General features: G+C 44.7%; 1 protein-coding gene across 1 annotated transcript in view; it reads right to left on the bottom strand.

The window, feature by feature from the left end:
* LOC106612401 (serine/threonine-protein kinase D2) overlaps window positions 1–25,546 on the bottom strand; it is a 63,519-nt gene that overhangs the window by 19,882 nt on the left and 18,091 nt on the right. The window lies entirely within an intron of this gene.

The raw sequence follows: 25,546 nt of genomic DNA, 5'->3' as shown, positions 1-25,546 counted from the left end.
TGACAGGCTGCGGATGTGCCCCCAGTGGACAACTCTGCTCACTTAGTGAAGCGTTACGGAACGATACCACAAGGAGAAGTGGGGGCACGCACACACAAGCACACACACATAGATAGGCCTGTGCACGCCGGCATGCACACACACACACACACTTGGCAACAGGGTGGTGAGTTCGGGGGAAGGGGGGGTAATTAACCATTTCCTGTTGTGTGTGTGGCTCTCTCACACACCACACACACACACACACACACACACACTATTCTGAGATAACCATGGGGGTCACATGGTAAACATACACCTCTAGCGGGCTCCAAAATGATTGACACCCTTGATAAAGATGAGCAATAATGACTATATTAAATAATTCAAATACTGTATTGTATTCTCAACAAAATGGGGAAAGTATATTATTTTATACTATTTCAATTGCTTAGAGAAATAGATTTTGTTTAACAAGTAATACTTTTTTCTCTCAAAAAGGTAGGGGTAAAAATGACTGACACCCCTAAAGATTCTTATAAATAAAGTAGTCAAAAGTTTAGTATTAGATCTCATGTTCCTAGCACACAACGTGACTCCACAAACTTCCTGGATGCATTTGCAGTTTGTTTTGGTTGTGTTTTCAGATTACTTGGTGCCCAATATAAATGAAATCGGGTCATTTTGGAGTCCCTTTTATTGTAAATGAGAATATGTTTCTAAACACTTCTACAGTCATGAGGATGCTACCATAAATTGCGGATAATCCTGAACGAACCGTGAATGATGATGAGCGAGAACGTTTCAGAGGGTCAAAGATCATACCTGTAAGACATGCTAACCTCCCCTGTTATTGGGAATGGTGAGAGGTTAGCGTGTCTTGGGGCCATGTCAATCATTTCAGACCCCACTGTATATAATGCAAAATAAGACTTCAGCTATCAAACAGTTAAATGTATTGATAGAGAGTTTGAAAAAGATGCATTATAAATGGTGCAAAATGAAAGTATCAGAGTAGGTAGATGTCAATTGAAATTCACAGCTGACTGGGCATCACTGTTACAATGACACTTCCCTGAGCAACAGAACTGAGAAGCAACAATCAAATCACATTGTATTTGTCACATGCTTCGTAAACAACAGGTGTAGACAGCAAAATTCGTACTTTTTCCAACAATGCAGAGCTAGAATATATAGAAATAGTGACACGGGGAAAAAGTACACAGAGAATAATGAATAACAATAACAAGTCAAAACAACATGCTATATACAGAGAGTACCAGAGCCGAGTCGAAGCGCAGGGGTACGAGGTAATTGAGGTAGCTATGTACATATACTGTAGGTAGTGGTAAAGTGAGAAGGCAACAGGATAGATAATAGACAACTTCATCTCATACCCAATCAGGCATAACAGCAGCACAGCCAAGCCTGCTGATGGGAACAACTCAACACCGTCCGGCACAACACACACATCTTGCCAATCCCACCCTAAAAGGAACACACTGTGCCCATTTGTCCTCCTGGATTAACACGCCAAATCTGAGAGTTACGGACATGGCCAGTGACTAGTGATGGGCAAGGGTGCTCTGTTACATACAGACAGACCTCGTCGAAAAAGACACAGGGGTAACACTATACACCTGTCACACACACAGCTTCCAAGAAAGTGCCCTGGCAGTTATGAAAGCGTCAGTCAAAGTCACCTAAGCGAGGCTAGGTGGTTGTATGGACAGCCTTGGGCACCTGAATAGTTAATGTAGTCTGGTTCAGGTCAGCAGCACTAGACATGTTCCAGGGCACGGGTCAACAGAGCTGGGACATGATCTCTTCCCCCAGCACCACAAGAATACCCAGGATCCTGTATAAAACAGTCGGCATATACAGTATATGAAATAGAATGGCTTGATGGTGGCATCCAATGCAGAATGCTGGTAATGTTAGCAAGGGAATTGGTATATCTGGGTCATCTATAACAGCCAGGTGGTGACCTCTTCCATACGGGGCGTGGTACAGGTATGTTCAATTTATATACTAGGCGTGTCAGAGAGATGACGGGGTTATGGGATAGGGTTACTCATTTACTAGAAGAGAGGAGAGTAGGCCAATATGCTGGAACTTACATATACTGTAACATGAAATAGCTAACATCAGAACACTGGGGCTGGTCAAGAGGAAGCAGTCCCTATGACATAGCCTCGCTCTCGCTCCTACCCAGTCACCTGGAGGGCCTGTCACTCTGAGGTTGACTTTCAGACTGGCGAGGGAAATACGAAATAAACCCGTCAACTTCTGGACGCACTGGTGACTTGAATGATGCAACTCAAGTTCCACATGATAAAACGAGCATGAAACTCAAAATAACAATTGCGGTCGATTTACAATAGACTGTATTGACCTCAATAACAGATAAACCTTCCATTTGGGAGGTATTTCATGTGTTACATGTCATGTCTTGAAATCAGACACAAACAAATGCACGTGGCAGATAATCACGCACGCCTCTCCGTTATTTTGTATGAAATTGCGTAAACTCCAAAACATATCGCGGTGCGCTTGCAGCCTTGCTGGCTTGGTTGAAGTGGTCATCAGAGGGTCTAATTAGCCCCTACACCCTCGATCAATTTCACTCCCTAGTTTTGGGCCACTTGTGCATTTTGCGGAGGTGCACGTAAACAGGCAAATGGAGGGCCGAGAGGTGAGGGAAAGGGACTGGTTTGGGATTCAACATCTGTCTCTCGCCCTCTCTCCCCCACCCCATATCTATCTATCTATCTATCTATCTATCTATCTATCTATCTATCTATCTATCTATCTATCTATCTATCTATCTATCTATCTATCTATCTATCTATCTATCTATCTCTGTTGTTTTTACCCCTGGTTGCTCCCATGATCCCACCCTACAGCTCATCTGGCCAGACCCTACACACTAACAGGAAGAGGGAAGTGGAAGAAGGTAGGGAACTTTTTCTGCCCTCTACCAAAGACCAACATTTGAGAAAAATGTGCACACTCTTGGCATTCTCTCAACCAGCTTCACCTGGAATGTTTTCCAACAGTCTTCAAGGAGTTCCCACATATGCTGAGCACTTGGCTGCTTTTCCTTCACTCTGTGGTCCAACTCATCCCAAACCATCTCAATTGTGTTGAGGTCGGGTGATAGTGAAGGCCAGGTCATCTGATGCAGCACTCCATCACTCTCCTTCTTGGTCAAATAGCCCTGACATAGTTTTGATGTCTTCACAATTATTCTACAATGTAGAAAATAGTAAAAATAAAGAAAAACCCCTTGAATGAGTAGGTGTGTCCGAACTTTTGACTGGTACTGTAGATAGCAAAATAGCTGAGAAATAGATTCTCGATGTGCCGATTCCATGGCATATGATTTATGATCTGATTCGCAAAAGAGTTTTTCAATTGAAATTATTATACAAAATTCTTGGCACAAAAACAGAATGTTATGTATATGGGACATACAACCATCTCATCTCTGCAGATTTTTCTATGTAGAGACAGAATCATTAGATGAATTATTCTATGTATTTCCCCTATATACAGTAGCTTGTTCTGGTGACAGATATTATGTTTCAGCCATTCCTGAATCATCTTAAATTAACACTACAAATAGCACTGTTTGGAGATTTGGAAAGCCATAGTAAATCAATAAACAATAATATTTTATAATATTTTATAATATTTTTAGTAAAAGTATTATCATATATTATAATAATACTTTTAGTAAAATATATGTATCTTTAACTTACAATCTTTAGATTGTATGCGATTCGACAAGTTCAGAATTTATGTGAAAGATCACAGCACAGTTGAAAAATATATGGCACATGGAATTCATAAGAGGGCGGTTTACGGAGATAGGTGGGATGGACTGAGAGTATCTGAGGGGTGGGTTTACGGAGATAGGTGGGATGGACTGAGAGTAGCTGAGGGGTGGGTTTAGGGAGATAGGTGAGATGGACTGAGAGTAGCTGAGGGGTGGGTTTAGGGAGATAGGTGAGATGGACTGAGAGTAGCTGAGGGGTGGGTTAACGGAGATAGGTGAGATGGACTGAGAGTAGCTGAGGGGTGGGTTAACGGAGATAGGTGGGATGGACTGAGAGTAGCTGAGGGGTGGGCTTACGGAGATAGGTGGGATGGACTGAGAGTAGCTGAGGGGTGGGTTTACGGAGATAGGTGGGATGGACAGACAGTAGCTGAGGGGTGGGCTTACGGAGATAGGCCACTGCTAGCAAGCCAACTCTACCAGCTAGCGGTACTGTATCATTTTAGTCAATAAGATTTTTGCAACGTAAGCTTTCGAGTTGTGTCGTCCACTTGTGTAGCTAGCAGGACTGACTTTGTGTTAGCTAGCCAACGTTTAATTACTTCTGCGTTATGAAAGGAACTAGACACGGACACGAATGATCCATTGGTAGTTTGTTGTAACCAAGTATTGGCGCTAACCGTGTGTTATTGGATGCTAGCATGCTAGTTAGCTACGGCGTCATAGGACACGGTGCACTGGGTGGGTTTCACGGAAGAATACTGTACTAAGTTATCTAGTTGAATAAACTAAGTTTGAGCCTATTCCTGGAAACATTGAACCACTGTAGTTTACATCAATTATAATTTCTAAGTGGAAGTTGGAAAAGTTATATTTGAGTGTTTCAGTGAATGGTTAGTGAGGGAGGCCCTCGGCTCTCTCGTTTCCCCAGTTGTTTAGTTAATTTTCATTCCAATCTCCTTTGCATTAGCGTAGCCTCTCCTGTAGCCTGTCAACTATGTGTCTGTCTATCCCTGTTCTCTCTTCTCTACACAGGCCACACAAACGCTTCACACCGCATGGCTGCTGCCACTCTAACCTGGTGGTCCCAGCGCGCATGACCCACGTGAAGTTCAAGGTCTCCGGCAGCCTCTGGAACTGCCAGTCTGCGGCCAACAAGGCAGAGTTCATCTCAGCCTATGCTACCCTCCAGTCCCTCGACTTCTTGGCGCTGACGGAAACATGGATTACCACAGAAAACACTGCTACTCCTACTGCTCTCTCCTCGTCTGACCACGTGTTCTCGCATACCCCGAGAGCATCTGGTCAGCGGGGTGGTGGCACTGGAATCCTCATCTCTCCCAAGTGGACATTCTCTCTTTCTCCCCTGACCCATCTGTCTATCTCCTCCTTTGAATTCCATGCTGTCACTGTTACTAGCCCATTCAAGCTTAAAATCCTTATCATTTATCGCCCTCCAGGTTCCCTTGGAGAGTTCATCAATGAGCTTGACGCCTTGATAAGTTCCTTTCCTGAGGATGGCTCACCCCTCACAATTCTGGGTGACTTTAACCTCCCTACGTCTACCTTTGACTCATTTCTCTCTGCCGCCTCCTTTCCACTCCTCTCCTCTTTTGGCCTCACCCTCTCACCGTCCCCCCCTACTCACAAGGCAGGCAATATGCTTGACCTCATCTTTACTAGATGCTGTTCTTCTACTAATCCCACTGCAACTCCCCTCCAAGTCTCCGACCACTACCTTGTATCCTTTTCCCTCTCCTCCAACACTACTCACTGTGCCCCTACTCAGATGGTATTGCGCCGTCGCAACCTTCACTCTCTCTCTCCTGCTACTCTCTCCTCTTCCATCCTATCATCTCTTCCCTCTGCTCAATCCTTCTCCAACCAATCTCCTGATTCTGCCTCCTCAACCCTCCTCTCCTCCTTTTCTGCATCCTTTGACTCTCTATGTCCCCTATCCTCCCGGCCGGCTCGGTCCTCCCCTCCTGCTCCGTGGCTTGACGAATCATTGCGAGCTCACAGAACAGGGCTCCGGGCAGCCGAGCGGAAATGGAGGAAAACTAGCCTCCCTGTGGACCTGGCATCTTTTCACTCCCTCCTCTTAACATGTTCATCCTCTGTTTCTGCTGCTAAAGCCACAAGCATCTGCCTCTAACCCTAGGAAGCTCTTTGCCACCTTCTCCTCCCTCCTGAATCATCCTCCCCCTCTGCGGATGACTTTGTCAACCATTTTGAAAAGAAGGTTGACGACATCCGATCCTCGTTTGTTATGTCAAACCACACCGCTGGTCCTGCTCACATTGCCCTACCCTATGCTTTGACCTCTTTCTACCCTCTCTCTCCAGATGAAATCTTGCGACTTGTGACTGCCGGCCGCCCAACAACCTGCCCACTTGACCCTATCCCCTCCTCTCTTCTCCAGACCATTTCCGGAGACCTTCTCCCTTACGTCACCTCGCTCATCAACTCATCCTTGATCGCTGGATACGTCCCTTCCGTCTTCAAGGGAGCGAGAGTTGCACCCCTTCTCAAAAACCCAACACTCGATCCCTCCAATGTCAACAACTACAGACCAGTATCCCATCTTTCTTTCCGCTCCAAAACTCTTTAGCGTGCCGTCCTTGGCCAGCTCTCTTGCTATCTCTCTCAGAATGACCTTCTTGATCCAAATCAGTCAGGTTTCAAGACTGGTCATTCAACTGAGACTGCTCTTCTCTGTGTCACGAAGGCTCTCCGCACTGCTAAAGCTAACTCTCTCTCCTCTGCTCTCATCCTTCTAGACCTATATGCTGCCTTTGATACTGTGAACCATCAGATCCTCCTCTCCACCCTCTCCGAGTTGGGCATCTCCGGCGCGGCTCACTCTTGGATTGCGTCCTACCTGACAGGTCACTCCTACCAGGTGGCGTGGCGAGAATCCGTCTCCGCACCACATGCAGACATGCAGACATATCAGTGTGGATGACGGATCACCATCTCAAGCTGAACCTCTGCAAGACGGAGCTGCTCTTCCTCCCGGGGAAGGACTGCCCGTTCCATGATCTCGCCATCATGGTTGACAACTCCATTGTGTCCTCCTCCCAGAGTGCTAAGAGCCTAGGCGTGACCCTGGACAACACCCTGTCGTTCTCCGCTAACATCAAGGTGGTGACCCGATCCTGTAGGTTCATGCTCTACAACATTCGCAGAGTACGACCCTGCCTCACACAGGAAGCGGCGCAGGTCCTAATTCAGGCACTTGTCATCTCCCGTCTGGATTACTGCAACTCGCTGTTGGCGGGGCTCCCTGCCTGCGCCATTAAACCCCTACAACTCATCCAGAACGCGCAGCCCGTCTGGTGTTCAACCTTCCCAAGTTCTCTCACGTCACCCCGCTCCTCCGCACACTCCACTGGCTTCCAGTTGAAGCTCGCATCTGCTACAAGACCATGGTGCTTGCCTACGGAGCTGTGAGGGGAACGGCACCTCCGTACCTTCAGGCTCTGATCAGTCCCTACACCCAAAGAAGGGCACTGCGTTCATCCACCTCTGGCCTGCTGGCCCCCCTACCTCTGCGGAAGCACAGTTCCCGCTCAGCCCAGTCAAAACTGTTCGCTGCTCTGGCACCCCAATGGTGGAACAAGCTCCCTCACGACGCCAGGACAGCGGAGTCAATCACCAACTTCCGGAGACACCTGAAACCCCACCTCTTTAAGGAATACCTGAAATAGGATTAAGTAATCCTTCTAACCCTCCCCACCCCCCGAAAAAGATATAGATGTACTATTGTAAAGTGGTTGTTCCACTGGATATCATAAGGTGAATGCACCAATTTGTAAGACTGCTAAATTATGTAAATGTAAAATGTAAATGGATGGACAGACAGTAGCTGAGGGGTGGGCTTACGGAGATAGGTGGGATGGACTGAGAGTAGCTGAGGGGTGGGCTTAAAAGCCCATGTTCTATAATAATTAAGACTGAAAACAGGATGTATAAGTACTATCTATCCAGATGTAATGTATATCAAAATATAAAATTACTTTTGCTGTGTAACTACTGTAAAAAAATGTTTTACTAAAATAAGGTCAAGAATTGTGACATGTATGTAAAATGTGTGTAGAATGTACATGTAACAACAAAAAGCTGTAAAAACAAAACAGGAAGAGGGAACCCTGCGCTCCGCCTCAAAGCACACAAACAACACACACACATGTACATACACACCCTTCCACTCTTCTTCCTTGGTACTAGACACCAAACACAACCTCCTATACACACTGACATTACACACGGCCTCCTGTACACACTGCACACACACCCACCCACACCCACCCACAGTCCCTCCGTTTCCGTCTCTGCTGTTCACCAAACACACCCTCTTTCTTTCACCCAGTGGGGAATCCATAACAGCACAGTTGAGGGAGGCCAAGAGCTTGGCTTGTCTCCCTGCCAAACAACACAACACTGTTAGCCCACCACACCCAGCCAGGTCTGCTACTGAACAGGAGTCAACAACACAGACAGTGAGACACACTCCAGACCTGGCCTGTCCCAATACCCAGGAACCTTACTGCTCCCACACTAACCTTCCAACTCCGTTAGTCAACACCACACCCAGACCTGCTATAGGCCAGACCAGAACTCTGTCACCACAGGCCTCCTCAAGGTCATAATGTTCATCTCCCCCGAACCAAACCACAGTAGTGGCCCTAATCACAACACACTGTCCCACTATCCCAGTACACCACACCCTGCCATGCTGTTGCTGTTGACCAGAGCTAGAGAAAGATTCATACCAGCCAAATGACTCCACAACCACCGACTTTCCACCCTTCCCTCCGACCCAAAGACAAACCCCAGCCGATCCACACCCAGCCCCGCAAGGCATGCATGGGCAATTACTGTGGTTCTACCGACCGAGGCAAACATAGGCCTTCAGCAGCTTCCAATGCGCTCAACAACGCCTCCTCCGCACACTGTAGCTCTGCCGGCGTCCTCCTAGCCTTGATGTGGATGATAATAATAGTATTAGCCTGGCTGCCAGTGTCTTTCTGCTTTGGCCAATTTGGTTGGCCAAAGAAGCCGAGGCAACGACGTAGCATTGTCTGGCACGTAGGCTAGATGACGTAACCAAACGTCTTCTACTTTTCAGTGCAGTGACTTGTGGTGGGGGTAAAAACACATCCTCTCTTTCCCAGTATCTGGGTTAGCATAGCGTATGGGCAGCATAGTGTACTGAGCTTCTAAGCAGTAGTCTGTATCTAAATGCATGGAGGCTATGTGAGTATTTATTTGCACAAGCGTTGTTTGTACAGTACGTATTCAGACAATGGGATTCGGGTGCAATCATACCTACTGGCAGATAGAGTTGGTTAGCTTGCCTGGAGATAGGGCTGTGTCTCTAGCAAGGTTTCCCGCCTGCTCCTCCTCAGGCCAATGCCTTCATTATGACTGACTGGTAAATTACGGAGGCCCTCCTCTCTCTCTCGATCCTGCCATATTCCCCCTTCCTACTTTTCTCCCGCCCTACTCTCTCTCTCTCTCGACTCCCCTCTTTCCTGCCTCCTCTCTCTATCACCGTCCTCCTCTGCTCTCCTGCTATTCCTGCTTTAGAATGAGCTACTACCCAGAGTGCTCAGAGGCAGAGTTGCCCAGCCCAAGGTAAAACACCTGACATGCACCTGACTTTCCAACCACTCCTTCCAACCCCAGTAAATCTCAATGAAATACCTCTCTGTTTATCCTGTCTAGCATGGCCATCTAGCTAACTGTTAGGTTCTAAAACAGAGTAAAAACTAACAGACAACTATAAAACAAAATGCTCAAACCAAGTTTATTCGCCCACTGGGTCAGACAGCTGAGCAGACACAGACGTGTTCCCAACAGCACAAGTATATAGACCCCACTTTAGGCGAAGTCTCCTCCTCTTCTCTGAACATAACATCTTTGTTGCTAGGCAGGAAATTAACTAGCAACAACTTAACCCATCACTAATAAGCAATGATACTATTGCCAATTTGCCACGTTTATCCTTTCTAGCATGGCCATATAGTGACTACGCTCTACGTCCTCCGCTGGCTCCGACCTCTTCCTGCCCCCGTCATTCAGAAGCCAAACAAACATGGGGAGAAATGTGTCCAACGGTGAGGTGAGTTCATTCCCTCTATTAGCAGATAAAGTTAACATTGCTGTTGGCTGTGACTGAGGGGAGGGAGTTCTGGTTGGACTGGCTACATGGCTGGAGGGGCTCTGCTGCTGCTGCTGGGTTTAATGTTAGACGATCAAAGTCTCCAGGATTTCTGGGTATGGCCTCTTCCTTCTAGCCTGGGTACTAGTCTGTTTCGGCTCTCTTGCCAACTCCATAAGGATTTGTCATGGCAAACATGTTCGGCTTGACAATGGAGAAGGAAAAAGCACAAAAAAAACTGATATGGAACAAGAGAAGGGCTTACCAAGAAAAACTTCCAAAAGGACAAATTTGAGGTAGATATTAGTCGGGGGGACTCAACAGAAAAGCAGAGATTGATTTATTTTAGCTCACTCGATTGTACAGGATCTGGGACAAGGCTGTATTCATTCCTCTCACTGACTGGACCCTGTTTTGAGTCGCACAGAGTAGAAGGGTAGAAAGATGACCCTATAGTAGTCCGTATAGTAGCCAGCCCTCATCAAAAAATGTCCTACAGACTGCACATTATCCCTTTCGCCGGGTGTCCACCATGTCGCCACCGTCAATAACCACAAGAATCTTTATCTTGGGCAGAGGTTAGATTGTCCAAACACCAGTAATGAAAATACACACACACATCAAAAAATATCAAAACATCAGCAGTCAAAAACAAACATACTGACGTCAAGGGAACACACACACACACACACACACACACACACACACACACACACACACACACACACACACACACACACACACACACACACACACACACACACACACACACACACGAATAGGCTGGGTGTCATGGAGAAGTCTCTTTGAGAGTGAAATGGGAGCTCAGAGAACAATATATTCTATTCAAACACAATATTTTCCATTCAAACACAATGATGTCACGGTCCACAGCGCTGCACTCCATCTGTTTGTTTGTTTACTGCTTCCTTGTTTCTTTGAACAGTGTTATCACCTGACCTCCTGGTCATCTGATGTGATCCAGGGTGTATTCAGTCGCCTCTGGCAGAGAGGCCTTTGTCCTGCTGCACAGTCTCAGAATGTGGCTTCTCTTGACATCATCTTTTCTCGCCATTCTTTTCTCTCTCTCTCTTTCTTTCGTCTCTTGAGGCTAAGGGCTTGATTCAATCTGTGTTATCGCACGATTGAAAGGAAAAAGGTGAGACAAATTTCCGATTGAGCCGCTAAAGCGGGAACGCTAAAGCGGGAACGCAGCTTTAAGTCGTGCTACAACACGCTACGGAATGAATCTAGCCCTAAATTGTTTTCCTTCCGCTCCTGTCTTGGATCGACCAGACATATCAAGACCATGTGATCATACGATAGAACATGATAGGATTAAATGTTGTTGGAAAACGACATTCTGTTGGGACATGCCAGAACCATGTCACAACTATGCTCATTCCCATATTTAAAAAAAATACTATAGTATTTACTGTAGTGTTTTTGCAGACTGTAGTATTTATAGTGTTTCTGTTTTATTATCTTTGACATAGCAGTGGGGGACTTTCTCCTTGTGGAAACCTACTGAAGAAATGCTAAAAGAGCTTCTTCTCTTTTCTATAACCTGTAGGGAACACAGTATATTGCCTATACTTGGCATGTAGGTTTCTCACTTACGGGTGGCACAAATTGGGATATGGGGGAGGGGAATGAGCAGGGTATATGCAAATTAAATACTGTAGTATTTACTACAGTTTAAAAAAGTGTCGTGTTTTTGCAGACTGTAGTATTTTTGCGGACATTACTGTAGTATTTACTACAGTGTTTTTTTTGTACGGATACTACTGTTGTATTTACTATAGTACTCTACAACATTCTATATAGTAAGTACTACACATGATCAAGGGAAACTACAGTGTGTGGTATAGAATTGAGTATTATACTGTAGAATACCATAGTAAGCACTACACGATCAAGGGATACTACAGTATCTAGTATAGTACTCTACAGTAAACTACAGAATTCTATAGTAAGTACTGTAGTATTCTATAGTCAACTCCCCAACATTTATTAAAGTGGTATCCCTGAGAGGGATCAGAGTGGGACAGATATCTTTGAGTGTATTACTTCATCTATCACACTTGATACTTCAACATTACACACATTAGCAAGTAATCAGGCTGAGTCAACTATATCACAATGACAATGATACACACGACCACCGCCACCACCAACGTCCGTTTCCGCCCTTTGAGGAGCCCTCTACTTCGCTGCTAGACGTATCAGAGGGCTTCAGAGCTAGGCGACGAGCTATAAACAGCCTGTCTAGGTGTGAAGCGTAGAGCAGAGGGGGGCTGGTCCAACCCAGAGTTCTATTTTTCTATATCCTCACCACGACTTCCTCCCTGCAGCTCAACATGCTCTCGGCGCGGTCAACATACGACCGCCCAGCCTCGCGCTGAGGTGGTGAGAAAAGACAAGCTCGAAAGATACAGCCCCACTAAGTCCCCACCTGGTGCACTGACTGGAGACCTACAACCGGGTGAAAGTTGACAAGCGAGGGTTTTTGTGGGGACCTCTCCTAGGACAAACTCTCATTTAGAGCATTCATAGCATTCTACAGTGCTTACACCATGGCCTCGCGGCAACAGAAAGGACTGTGTATATGACTTCACAGAAAGAGGAACTGTTTATAACCTCAAAGTCCCTTTCTATCCGTCTGTGGCACGCAGGTGGTTTTATTTGGCCCCGCAAGTTTTCGGAGCATATTATTATTATTGTTTTATAGAATTTTCTCTGTTGGACATAAGACAACAACAAAAACATCAGGAAATCAGTGGTTTTCATTTTGGAAATATGTTCCAAAGTATTCCCAAGCATAATAAAGAGACATGTGATCATATACAAATAATAATAATTGATTGGATTTATATAGCGCTTTTCTACCAACTGAGGTAATCAAAGCGCTTTACATAGTAGAGGGAAACTCACCTCATTCACCATCAATGTGCAGCACACAAATCAGTGCTGCACGGCGACCATTTTGTGCCAGAACGATCACCACACATCAGATATCAGGTGGAGAGGTGAGGAGTGATATGCCAATTAGGAATGAGGGGGATGATTAGGTGGCTATGATGGAATGTGGCCAGGTTGGGAATTTAGCCATGACACCGGGGCGAAAACACGCCTACTCTTACAATAAGTGCCATGGGATTTTGAAAGAGCACAGAGAGTCAGGACACCCGTTTTAACGTCCCATCCGAAAGACGGCACCCTACACAGGGCAATGTGCCCAAATGTAATCAAGGTTTGAAATTATGTTTTAGTCAAAAATGATATCCGTTTGGGCTTCTTGTGGTCAATTTGCAGTCTATATATATGCAAATTGTCTGGGCAGCCATTTGATTACATGTTCAGGGGTCTCATGGCTTGGGGGTAGAAGCTGTTTAGAAGCATCTTGGACCTAGACTTGGTGCTCTGGTACCGTTTGACGTGTGGTAGCAGAGAGAACAGTCTATGACTAGGGTGGATGGAGTCTTTAACCATTTTTAGGGCCTCTGACACTGCCTGGTATAGAGGTCCTGGATGGCAAGAAGCTTGGCCCAAGTGATGTACTGGGCCGTACGCGCTACCCACTGCAGTGCCTTGCGGTCGGAGGCCGAGCAGTTGCCATACCAGGCAGTGATGCAACCCGTCAGGATGCTCTCGATGGAGCAGCTGGAGAACCTTTTGAGGATCTGAGGACCCATTCCAAATCTTTTCAGTCTCCTGAAGGGGAATAGGTTTTGTCGTGCCTCTTCATAACTGTCTTGGTGTGCTTAGAAGATGTTAGTTTGTTGGTGATGTGGACGCCAAGGAACTTGAAGCTCTCAACCTGCTCCACTGCAGGCACTTCGATGAGAATAGGGGCGTGCTCGGTCCTCCTTTTCCTGTAGTCCACAATCATCTTTGTCTTGATCACGTTTAGGGAAAGGTTGTTGTCCTTGCACCACACAGTCAGGTCTCTGACCTCCTCCCTATAGGCTGTCTCGTCGTTGTCAGTGATCAGGCCTACCACTGTTGTATCATCAGCAAACTTAATGATGGTGTCGTGCCTGGTCGTGCAGGAGGGGACTGAGCACGCACCCCTGAGGGTGGTGTTTACTCCCAGGGTCCTTAGCTTAGTGATGAGCTTTGAGGGCACTATGGTGTTGAAGCTAAGCTGTAGTCAATGAATAGCATTCTCACATAGGTGTTCCTTTTGTCCAGGTGTGAAAGGGAAGTGTGGAGTACAATAGAGATTGTATCATCTGTGGATCTGTTTGGGCAGTATGCAAATTGGAGTGGGTCTAGGGTTTCTGGGATAATGGTGTTGTGAGCCATGACCAGCCTTTCAAAGCACTTCATGGCTACATATATGAGTGCTACGGGTTGGTAGTCATAGGCAGGTTACCTTAGTGTTCTTGGGTGCCTTAGACTGCTGTGCAACTTGAGAGGCCCTAAATATATATTATTATGTTTTTATTCGGCCCCCCGACTATCCACTCAAGAAAAAATTGGCCGGCTAGTTGATGATCCCTGGGGGACAGCATCTACTGAATGACCTCACAGACAGACAGAGACAGACAGACAGTGTCTATGACCTTACAGAGAGAGGGGAACTGTGTCTATGACAGCAGTTCCCAAAACTAGGTGTCGTGTGATACGAAAATTTCCAAAATCCGGAGAAAAATGTAATAATGATTATATGCTGTGTGTGTATATATATATATATATATATATATATATATATATATATATATATATATATATATATATATATATATATATATATATATATATATATATATATATAGCTCAAAAAAATAAAGGGAACACTAAAATAACATCCTAGATCTGAATGAATGAAATAATCTTATTAAATACTTTTTTCTTTACATAGTTGAATGTGCTGACAACAAAATCACACAAAAATAATCAATGGAAATCCAATTTATCAACCCATGGAGGTCTGGATTTGGAGTCACACTCAAAATTAAAGTGGAAAACCACACTACAGGCTGATCCAACTTTGATGTAATGTCCTTAAAACAAGTCAAAATGAGGCTCAGTAGTGTGTGTGGCCTCCACGTGCCTGTATGACCTCCCTACAACGCCTGGGCATGCTCCTAACGAGGTGGCTGATGGTCTCCTGAGGGATCTCCTCCCAGACCTGGACTAAAGCATCCGCCAACTCCTGGACAGTCTGTGGTGCAACGTGGCGTTGGTGGATGGAGCGAGACATGATGTCCCAGATGTGCTCAATTGGATTCAGGTCTGGGGAACGGGCGGGCCAGTCCATAGCATCAATGCCTTCCTCTTGCAGGAACTGCTGACACACTCCAGCCACATGAGGTCTAGCATTGTCTTGCATTAGGTGGAACCCAGGGCCAACCGCACCAGCATATGGTCTCACAAGGGGTCTGAGGATCTCATCTCGGTACCTAATGGCAGTCAGGCTACCTCTGGCGAGCACATGGAGGGCTGTGCGGCCCCCCAAAGAAATGCCACCCCACACCATGACTGATCCACCGCCAAACCGGTCATGCTGGAGGATGTTGCAGGCAGCAGAACGTTCTCCACGGCGTCTCCAGACTCTGTCACGTCTGTCACGTGCTCAGTGTGAACCTGCTTTCATCTGTGAAGAGCACAGGGCGCCAGTGGCGAATTTGCCAATCTTGGTGTTCTCTGGCAAATGCCAAACGTCCTGCACGGTGTTGGGCTGTAAGCACAACCCCCACCTGTGGACGTCGGGTCCTCATACCACCCTCATGGAGTCTGTTTCTGACCGTTTGAGCAGACACATGCACATTTGTGGCCTGCTGGAGGTCATTTTGCAGGGCTCTGGCAGTGCTCCTCCTGCTCCTCCTTGCACAAAGGCGGAGGTAGCGGTCCTGCTGCTGGGTTGTTGCCCTCCGACGGCCTCCTCCACGTCTCCTGATTTACTGGCATGTCTCCTGGTAGCGCCTCCATGCTCTGGACACTACGCTGACAGACACAGCAAACCTTCTTGCCACAGCTCGCATTGATGTGCCATCCTGGATGAGCTGCACTACCTGAGCCACTTGTGTGGGTTGTAGACTCCGTCTCATGCTACCACTAGAGTGAAAGCACCGCCAGCATTCAAAAGTGACCAAAACATCAGCCAGGAAGCATAGGAACTGAGAAGTGGTCTGTGGTCACCACCTGCAGAACCACTCCTTTATTGGGGGTGTCTTGCTAATTGCCTATAATTTCCACCTGTTGTCTATTCCATTTGCACAACAGCATGTGAAATTTATTGTCAATACGTGTTGCTTCCTAAGTGGACAGTTTGATTTCACAGAAGTGTGATTGACTTGGAGTTACATTGTGTTGTTTAAGTGTCTTGGCTGACTTCTTTTGATTTTCCCATGATGTCAAGCAGAGGCACTGAGTTTGAAGGTAGGCCTTGAAATACATCCACAGTTACACATCCAATTGACTCAAATTATCTTTATTAGCCTATCAGAAGCTTCTAAAGCCATGTCATCATTTTCTGGAATTTTCCAAGTTGTTTAAAGGCACAGTCAACTTGGTGCATGTAAACTTCTGACCCACTGGAATTGTGATACAGTGAATGATAAGTGAAATAATCTGTCTGTAAACAATTGTTGGAAAAATTACTTGTGTCATGCACAAAGTAGATGTCCTAACTGACTTGCCAAAACTATAGTTTGTTCACAAGAAATTTGTGGAGTGGTTGAAAAACAAGTTTTAATGACACCAACCTAAGTGTATGTAAACTTGCGACTTCAACTGTATGTATGTATGTATGTATGTATGTATGTATGTACGTATGTACAGTGGGGGGAAAAAGTATTTGATCCCCTGCTGATTTTGTACGTTTGCCCACTGACAAAGAATGGATCAGTCTATAATTTTAATGGTATGTTTATTTGAACAGTGAGAGACAGAATAACAACAAAAATATCCAGAAAAACGCATGTCAAAAATGTTATAAATTGATTTGCATTTTAATGAGGGAAATAAGTATTTGACCCCCTCTCAACCAGAAAGATTTCTGGCTCCCAGGTGTCTTTTATACAGGTAACGAGCTGAGATTAGGAGCACACTCTTAAAGGGAGTGCTCCTAACCGCAGCTTGTTACCTGTAAAAAAGACACCTGTCCACAGAAGCAATCAATCAGATTCCAAACTCTCCACCATGGCCAAGACCAAAGAGCTCTCCAAGGATGTCAGGGACAAGATTGTAGACCTACACAAGGCTGGAATGGGCTACAAGACCATCGCCAAGCAGCTTGGTGAGAAGGTGACAACATTTGGTGCGATTATTCGCAAATGGAAGAAACACAAAAGAACTGTCAATATCCCTCGGCCTGGAGCTCCATGCAAGATATCACCTCGTGGAGTTGCAATGATCATGAGAACGATGAGGAATCAGCCCAGAACTACACGGGAGGATCTTGTCAATGATCTCAAGGCAGCTGGGACCATAGTCACCAAGAAAACAGTTGATAACATACTACGCCGTGAAGGACTGAAATCCTGCAGCGACCACAAGGTCCCCCTGCTCAAGAATACATATACATGCCCGTCTGAAGTTTGCCAATGAACATCTGAATGACTCAGAGGACAACTGGTGAAAGTGTTGTGGTCAGATGAGACCAAAATGGAGCTCTTTGACATCAACTCAACTCGCCGTGTTTGGAGGAGGAATGCTGCCTATGACCCCAAGAACACCATCTCCACCGTCAAACATGGAGGTGGAAACATTATGCTTTGGGGGTGTTTTTCTGCTAAGGGGACAGGACAACTTCACCGCATCAAAGGGACGATGGACAGGGCCATGTACCGTCAAATCTTGGGTGAGAACCTCCTTCCCTCAGCCAGGGCATTGAAAATGGGCCGTGGATGGATATTCCAGCATGACAATGACCCAAAACACACAGCCAAGGCAACAAAGGAGTGGCTCAAGAAGAAGCACATTAAGGTCCTGGAGTGCCTTAGCCAGTCTCCAGACCTTAATCCCATAGAAAATCTGTGGAGGGAGCTGAAGGTTCGAGTTGCCAAATGTCAGCCTCGAAACCTTAATGACATGGAGAAGATCTGCAAAGAGGAGTGGGACAAAATCCCTCCTGAGATGTGTGCAAACCTGGTGGCCAACTACAAGAAACGTCTGACCTCTGTGATTGCCAACAAGGGTTTTGCCACCAAGTACTAAGTCATGTTTTGCAGAGGGGTCAAATACTTAATTCCCCTCATTAAAATGCAAATCATTTTATAACATTTTTGACATGCGTTTTTCTGGATTTTTTTGTTGTTATTCTGTCTCTCACTGTTCAAATAAACCTACTATTAAAATTATAGACTGATCATTTCTTTGTAAGTGGGCAAACAGCAGGGGATCAAATACTTTTTCCCCCCACTGTATGTATGTATGTACATATTTATATAAACACACACACACACACACACACACACACACACACATCACACACACACACACACACTGGCAGCTTCATTAAATAGTACCCGCAAAACACCAGTCTCAACGTTACCAGTGAAGAGGCGACTCCAGAATGCTGGCCTTCTAGGCAGAGTTGCAAAGAAAAAGCCATGTCTCAGACTGGCCAATAAAAAGAAAAGATTAAGATGGGCAAAAGAACACAGACATTGGACCTAGGAACTCTGCCTAGATGTCCAGCATCCCGAGTCACCTCTTCACTGTTGACATTGAGACTGGTGTTTTGTGGATACTATTTAATGAAGCTGCCAGTTGAGCACTTGAGGCATCTAATGTACTCGTCCTCTTGCTCAGTTGTGCACCGGGGCCTCCCACTCCTCTTTCTATTCTAGTTAGAGCCAGTTTGAGCTGTTCTGTGAAGGGAGTAGTACACAGCGTTGTACGAGATCTTCAGTTTCTTGGCAGTTTCTCGCATGGAATAGCCTTCATTTCTCAGAACAAGAATAAACTGACGAGTATCAGAAGAAAGTTCTTTGTTTCTGGCCATTTTGAGCCTGTAATCGAACCCACAAATGCTGATGCTGATGCTCCAGATACTCAACTAGTCTAAAGAAGGTCAGTTTTATTGCTTCTTTAATCAGCACAACAGTTTTCAGCTGTGCTAACAGAATTGCAATAGGGTTTTCTAATGATCTATTAGCCTTTTAAAATTATAAACTTGGATTAGCTAACACAACCTGCCATTGGAACATATGAGTGATGGTTGCTGATAGTGGGCCTCTGTACGCCTATGTAGATATTCCATAAAAAAATCAGCCGTTTCCAGCTACAATAGTAATTTACAATATTAACAATGTCTACACTGTATTTCTGATCAATTTGATGTTATTTTAATGAACAAAAAGTGTGTTTTTCTTTCAAAAACAAGGACATTTCTAAGTGATCCCAAACCTTTGAACGGTAGTGTATATAGCACTAGTCTTTGGACACACCTACTCATTCCAGGGTTTTTCTTTATTTTTACTATTTTCTACATTGTAGAATAATAGTGAAGACATCAAAACTATGAAATAACACATATGGAATCATGTTGTAAACAAAAAAAAGTGTTCAACAAATCAAAATATATTTTATATATTTGTAAATCATTGTAAAGTGGTTAACCTTAAAAATCTAAATGATTGAAATCTAAAAGAACATTCAACCAGAGAGTCTCCTTCAGAGCATTAAAACTCATGGTACTCTTCGCCTCATATCTGAGAGAGAGAAATTCTACCAGAGAGTCTCCTTCAGAGCATTAAAACTCATGGTACTCTTCGCCTCATATCTGAGAGAGAGAAATTCTACCAGAGAGTCTCCTTCAGAGCATTAAAACTCATGGTACTCTTCGCCTCATATCTGAGAGAGAGAAATTCTACCAGAGAGTCTCCTTCAGAGCATTAAAACTCATGGTACTCTTCGCCTCATATCTGAGAGAGAGAAATTCTACCAGAGAGTCTCCTTCAGAGCATTAAAACTCATGGTACTCTTCGCCTCATATCTGAGAGAGAGAGAGAGAGAGAGAGAGAGAGGGGGAGGGACGACTGTGTCTATGACCTGACACAGAGAGAGAGAGAGAGAGACGACTGTGTCTATGACCTGACACAGAGAGAGAGAGAGAGAGAGAGAGAGAGAGACGACTGTGTCTATGACCTGACACACAGAGAGAGAGAGAGAGAGAGACACACGACTGTGTCTATGACCTGACACAGAGAGAGAGAGAGGGGGGGGGACGACGACAACTGTGTCTATGACCTGACACAGAGAGAGAGAGAGAGAGAGAGAGAGAGAGAGAGAGCGACTGTGTCTATGACCTGACACAGAGAGAGAGAGGGGGGGGGGGGGAGGAGGGGGAGGGATGACTGTGTCTATGACCTGACACAGAGAGAGAGAGAGAGAGAGAGAGAGAGAGAGAGAGGGGGATGACTGTGTCTATGACCTGACACAGAGAGAGAGAGAGACAGAGAGAGAGACAGAGAGAGAGGGGAGGGATGACTGTGTCTATGACCTCACAGAGAGAGAGAGGAGGACAGGGTTTATGACCTCACAGAGAGAGAGGAGTGCATCTATGACCTCACAGAGAGAGAGGAGTGCATCTATGACCTCACAGAGAGAGAGGAGTGCATCTATGACCTCACAGAGAGTGGAGGACAGAGTTCTTTGAGCTCACAGAGAGAGCAGAAGTGTTTGAGCGCGGTGGGGAAGTGGAGACAGCAGCAAATCAGACAGGAGGAAGTGTCTCATCACCGGCGATAAGAACTCAGCCACAGATGCACACTCAAAGATTATCATGTAAAAACCCAGACGAAATTCAGATGCGCCACCAGAACAATGTGGGATTGTTCCCTGTGGACGATCCATCCACTCTGTACCGTGTACACCTCCAGCCATTAGATCGCCAAAGCGATGACATTTTCACACATAATCTATGATAGCAGGGACACAGGAATACCCCTTTTATCCTCCTCCTAAATATTGTGCAACTAAGACCCAAAAAGCCGATTTTTATCAATAACATAACTCATGCCTTACGTTGTGAACAGGCTCCATAGTACAATAACCATACATGGCTTTACGAAACAGAGTCAGAAACAGAAGAGTTCTCACGATAGGTTCGCCCTCCTGTTCTTTTAAAGGTAAGAGGAACATACACTCTCCTCAAACAACAGCCATTGTTTAGACAGCCATGTCTCGTTTTTCAGCTGAAAAACACTGTACAGTAAACAGCAGCGATGCCAAACCCCATCACTGGTCGTGTGAGTATCTACAGGCAGAGGGTGGTAAGTGGAAAGTCCTCCTGTGGGGAGTGGGGACCATCCCTGTTCAGGGACATGTTTCGAACGGGGCCTAACAGAGCACCTGAAAGTGAAACCACGCTGCCGCCGGAACAGGGACAGGTGTTTAACGAGGCGTTGCCGCGGCGACCAGGGTGTAAAAAGACGCCGGCGTGCAGCCCTCGTTAGCACCTGACAACGGCTTGGCTCATCGCTGGAATTTCTCCTCTCATTATGTGTTGTTGTTGGCAGTGTGGCGAGAACAAACATGTTAGCTGGGCACGGGCTATTTTTAACCCTGTGAGGTTACTGTGACGGAGGGATGAAACCGACGGCAGGAATGTCATCTAATCCTGTCCACCCTTTGCTCCCGAATCAGCACCTGCAGGGTAAGAGTGACAGCACAGGCTGGGGACGTCAGAGTATAAAGAGAGAGAGAGAGAATGAAATACACATGAAAGAGAGAGGAGGGTGGAGGCAGGAAAATCACCTATTGTTAATGCCCTAAATCAGATGTAAAAGTGTGAGGGTGACAGCTTGTTGCCAACACTGCTGACATCCAAGTTAATACAAACACAGACAGACAGAGAGAGACAGAGAGACAGACAGACAGAGAGAGACAGACAGACAGAGAGACAGAGAGAGAGAGAGAGAAACCTACTAACTAAAGTCTAGACTTAGGGCCCAATACTGGAAGTCAGAGTTCTCTCTGGAAGAGAGTGTCATAGAAAGGGCAGTAAGAGTCTTCCTGTTTGTGTCACAGCCCTGAGTGCATTATCCCCTGCATCCTCACTATCAGCCTTGCCACACACACAGACACACAGAGGAAGAGACAAGCTCAGGCCTCCTAAATGCTTGACTGGCTGCACACACAGCTGGCACAACTTTCAGAGGGAAACCCTGGAGTTGAACAACAGAGACTACATGTGTAGGATACCAAATGATTCACTACTAGCTTATTATAAAGTTATAGTAATGTTAAAACTAAGTATGTGATTTTAACGTTTGCCCTATACATGGCTATAGGCATAGTGCTGTGTAATGCAGAGGAGGCTCTTCAGAGAAGGAAGGGGAGGACCATACTACTCAGTGAATTTCATAAAAATGGTAAAACATTAAAAAAAGTTTTATTATTTTAGATAAAACAATACTTAATATATTCACGTCACCAAAACACTGACTAAAACACTGTTCCGCAACAAAGGTCTACAGTAGTCTCAACAGCACCCTCTAGGGTAGCACCATGGTGTTGCCAGAGGACAGCTATTTTCCGTCCTCCTCTGGGAACATTGACTTCAATTCAAAACCTAGGAAACTCATGGTTCTCAAACCCTTCCAAAGACTTACACATTAACTTCACTAGGGTAGGGGGCAGCATCTGGAATTTTGGATGAAAAGCATGCCCAAATTAAACTGCCTGCTACTCAGGTCCAGAAGCTAGGATATGCATATAATGGGTAGATTTGGATAGAAAACACTCTAAAGTTTCCAGAACTGTTAAAATAATGTCTGTGAGTATAACAGAACTGATATGGCAGGCGAAAACCTGAGGAAAATCCATCCAGGAAATACCTTTATTTTGAAAGGCTGTTTTTCCATTGAAAGCCTATCCACCATACAAAGACTTAGGACCCAGTTCACAATCTCTATGGCTTCTTCTACATGTGGCCAGTCTTTAGGCATTGTTTCAGGCATTTACTTTGAAAAATGAGGGAGATGCAGCACTTTCAATGAGTGGACAGTGGAAATTTCCAGACATGAGTCCAGCGCGTGATCGGGAGCGCGCCTTTCTTGTTTCTCCTTTTCTATTGACGAAGTTCTTGTCTGTTTGAAATATTGATTATTTATGACAAAAACAACCTGAGGATTGATTTTAAACATCGTTTGACATGTTTCTACGAACTATTATTGTACTTTTTAGATTTTTTGTCTGTTGTGACCGAGCTTTGTTCCAATGGATTGCTGAACAAAACGCGCCAACAAAACGGAGGTTTTTGGACATAAAGAGGGACTTTATCGAACAAAACAAACATTTATTGTGTAACACGGAGTCTTCGGAGTGCAACCATATGAAGATCATTAAAGGTAAGTGATCAATTTTAGCGCTATTTCTGACTTTTGTTACTCCTCTTCTTGGCTGCTAACTGTTTGTAATGATTTGTCTGCTGGGCTGTTCTCAGACAAATAGCATGGTTTGCTTTCGCCATAAAGCCTTTTTGAAATCTGACACCGTGGTTGGATTAACAAGAAGTTTATCTTTAAACCGATGTATAACACTTGTATGTTTCATGAATTCTTTTAATGAGTATTTCTGTTTTTGAATTTGGCGCTCTGCAATTTCACTGGATGCTGGCCAGGTGGGACACTAGCGTCTCACACCCCCTAGAGAGGTTAATTATGATGATTTCCGGAGGAAATCCTTCAACCTATCAGAGCTCTTGCAGCCGATCAAAGGATCAGAGACTGAATATAGTACTGAAAGCATAAGCTACAGCTAGCTGCAGTGCATGAAGTGTGGTGAGTAGTTGACTCAAAAAAGAACGTTTTGAACAAATGCATTTCTTCAAAAAATGAAGGACAAGAAGAAGGAACGAGAGAAAGAGCTATATTTCGTGGTATTTTTTTATTCTTCTTAGTTTCCCCATTCACTCAGTTAGCTAGATAATGCAGCTAATTTAGCCTACTCAACAACCTCACTCAAACAGAAAGGAATGCTCTTTATGGGTGTTCAGGTTCAGTGAACCCACATTTTTTTCCTGACTCGTGGTTGGCGGTGGAAGGAGGTATGAGGCAGTGATTTGTCTGAACTTCGTCATGGAGAGTAGGGCATGGAAAGACACACAGGTTTACATTCCTGACGTGGCTGCTGCATACCAGAACACGCTCTGTAAACCAGCAGGACAGGAGAGGGAGAGGAGTGGAAACACTGATGACACACACACACACAAGCACATGAATATACAAGGCACACATACACACGTTGTATATGAATTGTATACACAAACATGCTTGACATACACACCAATAAAAATACACACAGCATACTGTACACACAGTGTATAAACATATATAAACAAACATGCAAAGTGTAAACAAGAATACACACAGCCATATACACTATATAGAGTTGAAGTTGGAAGTTTACACATGCTTAGGTTGGGGTCAATAAAACTTGTTTTTCAACCACTCCACAAATTTCTTGTTAACAAAGTATAGTTTTGGAAAGTCGGTTAGGACATCTACTTTGTGCATGACAAGTAATTTTTCCAACAATTGTTTACAGACAGATTATTTCAATTGAGTCAATTGGAGGGGTTCCTGTGGATGTATTTCAAGGCCTACCTTCAAACTCAGTGCCTCTTTGCTTGACATCATGGGAAAAATCTAAAGAAATCAGCCAAGACCTCAGAAAAAATGTTTGTAAACCTCCACAAGTCTGGTTCATCCTTGGGAGCAATTTCCAAATGCCTGAAGGTACCACGTTCATCTGTACAAACAATAGTACGCAAGTATAAACACCATGGGACCACACAGCCGTCATTCCGGCCAGGAAGGAGATGCGTTCTGTCTCCTAGAGATTTTACATTTACATTTTAGTCATTTAGCAGACGCTCTTATCCAGAGCAACTTACAGTAGTGAGTGCATACATTTCATTTATTATTATTATTATTATTATTAATTTTTTTCCTGTACTGGTCCCCAAATAGTTCCCAATCGTATTAAAACTGTTGTAGTGAACACTTATGAGTATGGTGGGATGAATTTTCTGGACTTTACTACCTTAATTAATACTTTTAAGATCAATTGGATAAAACAATTCCCAAGAAGACCCACTTCTGTGGAATTGTATTCCTCATCACATCTTCTCTACTTTTGGTGGCCTTAATTTCATGTTGGTTTGCAATTATTAATATTGAAGTTCCAGTGAAACTCTGCTTTTCATCATCAGGTTTTCTTGTCATGGTCCTTAATTTCTAAGCATGATTTTTCTCCACACAGCTATTATATGTGGAATAATCGGGATATATATGGTATAAAAATACTTTTGTTTTTAGAATACTGGTTCCGAAATAATATCCTGTTGGTGAGCCAAGAGATGAACGGACTTTGATGCGAAAAGTGCAAATCAATCCCAGAACAACAGCAAAGGACCTTGTGAAGATGCTGGAGGAAACGGGTACAAAAGTATCTATATCCACAGTAAAACGAGTCCTATATCGACATAACCTGAAAGGCCGCTCAGCAAGGAAGAAGCCACTGCTCCAAAACCGCCATAAAAAAGCCAGACTATGGTTTGCAACTGCACATGGGTACAAAGATCGTACTTTTTGGACAAATGTCTTCTGGTCTGATGAAACAAAAAGAGAACCGTTTGGCCATAATGACCATCATTATGT

This window comes from Salmo salar, chromosome 09 (assembly GCF_965601325.2).
Source record: "Salmo salar chromosome 09, fSalSal1, whole genome shotgun sequence".
NCBI lineage: Eukaryota > Metazoa > Chordata > Actinopteri > Salmoniformes > Salmonidae > Salmo > Salmo salar.
The sequence above is the reverse complement of the archived record's forward strand: the minus strand, read 5'-3'. Positions and strand labels throughout refer to the sequence as shown.